Consider the following 3,126-nt stretch of genomic DNA (forward strand, 5'->3'; position numbering starts at 1 on the left):
AAAAAGATTGGCATAAAGGATGTGACAACTCAAGTGTGTATATCCATGACTCAGTACACAAGGGACCATAAGCAGGAAGCATTAAGTTCGTTCAGTTCAAACAAGATTGTAGTTGGCTTCAAAGGTTGAGTTTCATCAATCAACAAGTTTCAGGAAGAGTTTTCAAGGCTCGAAGCATACAAGTCTTTTTGAGAGGTGCATAAGCTACTCAGGTGCAAAGTAATGTTCTTTACAAGGCATTTCAAATCATTGCTCCCAATGCAAGTAAATGCAACCTATATGCTCTAGACTCTCCTAGAAATGCAAATGATGCAAACTAAATGATTTTTTTTGTGTTTTTCAAATTTTTTCAATTTTTTTTATGCAAATAGGTAAGCAATGCATGACTCAATGAAACAACATCAAAGCAAACATGATCAAATACTTGGTACCTCCCCCAAACTTAAATTACACAGTCTACGTGTTGTCAAGGAGAGAGAGATACCCAAAAAGAGAAAACTAATATGCAAAAACGAAATGGTATATACAAGGGAAAGTAGAGAAGTACCTTCAAGGATAGTGAGTGGGGGCAGATACCCCAGCATCGTCGTCGTCAGGTGGGAACATGGAGTAGTAACCTCCATGTCCTGAGCTGTAGTCTCCATACCATTGTTGGCTCTGAACCTCTTCAATTTCAGCCTCACTTTCTGAAGAGGCTAGGGATGGAGACTTGTTTCCAGAGGTGTAAGGCTGAGTGGGTGGGTTCCTCCATTTTCCCTGGAGCTGTCTATCAGTGAGTGGGAAACCAAGATCAGTGGGCTGAGGTGGGGGCTGGGGGACTGATGTGTTCGCGAAGGCAAAGTCCGCTGAGCTACATCCAGCTATTCCTCCTCTAGTCAAAACATCGGCCACCTTCTTCATGAACTTGGCTGAAATCTTTGCTTGCTTCTTCACCGTCTTGCTCAGCGCCTTGCACTTGTCCTTCAGTTTTTCAATTGTTCTGTCTTGTGCCTTGTCCCATCGCTGAAGTCGGCCAATGTGCTCATGAGCGTCACGAAGCGCACCAGGGGGAAGAACCCCATCATGTGGCTTGAAGTAGTAGCGCGGAGGTCCATAGACGGGTACAGATGCTTCCCTAGGAGGTTCATAATGCCTCGTCGGAACACTTCTTTTCCCTTGGTGGAGCAATGGGACCGAGAGACCCGTGTTCTCCAAGAAAGTTTTCCTGGGATATGTTGAAGCTGATAGCTCCAGGTCTCTCTATGCTCGTCAGGTTCTGGTTTGGAAGAACCACTTCGACCGGCTTGCCCTGCAAGTAGTAGTGGTAGACGTAGTCCTTCCCATACATCCCACAGAAATAAGTGGCAATCCTCAAGTAAGTACCATCGATGAACTTAGGCCCTGCTGCGTCCTTTCCCAAGGGAACATTCAGAAATTAGAGCAGTGGTGTGATCATCCCGCCTATCCCAACCTTTGGTTGCGAATCAGTTGTGTACCATTCCCAGTTGTGTACCATTCCCAGTCTCTGTAGCGCTCGAGACGATTCACGAAGAAGCTGACCATCCCGAAGGAAGCATATATGTCGTTTCTTGGAAGGGGCAACGTTCCAGGTGGGGTGTAGGGGGCGGATAGCCGGGCAGAGCAGTCGCATGTCTTCCTCGGTGACATTACCAGCTTGCTTCCGTGGGTAGAATGCATGGATGAGCATCCTATGGAGGTAGCGTACAGACGGGTGCCGGATATGTGAGTTCTTGTCAGCCCCGGTAGAGTGCTTGTTTCAGATTTTCACACTTGGGAAGGGAGTAGTCTGCCAAGTCTTGGAAACCCATGACTCTCCCAATGTCTTTGAAGTTCATGTTGTACTCTCTCCCATTGACCTTGAACTTTATTTTGCCCCATCCTTGCCTCACGTGCGGAGCGTCATGGTAAGTGACCTCAAGGGAAGACAAGAACTGACAGGAGACATCCCGGTAGGCAGGGTAGGCCATGGTGAGGAGTTTGGGCATCTTCAGGTGCCCCAGCATTGCCTCGATATCAGAATCGAGACCCATCTCCTTCAGCAAATCAAGGTCAGCGAATCTGGTTGGAGTCCAAGTTACCCCATTCAGCAAATGATGATACAGCTCTTCCTCAGATGGAGTTTTCGCCCTGTCTCTATCATCAGCAACCTCCTTCCCCTTGGACATCTTGGCTCTCTTTGTAGGAGCCTGCTCATATGCACTTTCATCGCCACTCTCCTCATCTGTGTCAACTGCTATACTCTTTCATGCCCTCTTCTCTTGCTCCTTTGCCTTCTTTGCAGCCAAGGTTTGTTGTCGAGAAGTCCTTTATGTCCCATAACCAGCTTGTTCCGAGGCTAAAGCCTTTCCTCTCAACTAAGGCTCTTGTCTCTCGGGTTCTTGCCTCTCAGCATCCGACTTTCCCTTAGTTTTCTTAACCATTGTACCTGAGAAATACAAAACTTGGAAAGGGATAAGTGGATTGACTTTGCAAATGTAAACTTCAAGAGGCAACGTAAAGAATCACAATTCTCAATCTTTTCATCATGTGAAAATTACAAGACAAATAAAAATTCAATAATCAAAGTAATTCTATAATGAGAGGGTTCTCTAATCAAACCTTTCAACACCTTAACATACTAACTCACCTACTAACACACTCAATTAGGCTCAATTTCGAAAAGCCCCAAATCCATGAACCCTAATTTTGCCAAAGTTCAAATTAAGCTCAATTCCACCATCAATTCAACAACCCAACTTGATATATAAGCTTTCCCTAGTCTATTTCACCACAATCAAGCAAGAAAATGAAGGGAGAGTGAAAGATATGAAAGTCGTGGGTCTGGGTAGGTCTAGGGTCGTCCGGTTAGGTTTAGGGCTGGTTAACTTGAATTAAACTGGACAAAATCGAAGAGGGACTTACCTGGACTGGCTCGGGAGCAACTTGAGGGTGTCGCTGCGTGAAGTCGCTCCTGGGTCGCTTTCTCGCGTGTCGACGAAAGGGCGAGCGACCTCACGTGGTTGCTGCAAGACGTCGCTCCGAGAGCGATTCTCAAGCCCCGGAGACAGAAATGTGAGCGACTTAGCCGAGTCGCACTGATCTAGTCGCTCCCAGTCACCGAAAACGCGAGCGACCTCACGTGGCCGC

The sequence above is a fragment of the Brassica oleracea genome, chromosome C9 (genome assembly GCF_000695525.1).
Source record: "Brassica oleracea var. oleracea cultivar TO1000 chromosome C9, BOL, whole genome shotgun sequence".
NCBI classification, from domain to species: Eukaryota; Viridiplantae; Streptophyta; class Magnoliopsida; order Brassicales; family Brassicaceae; genus Brassica; species Brassica oleracea.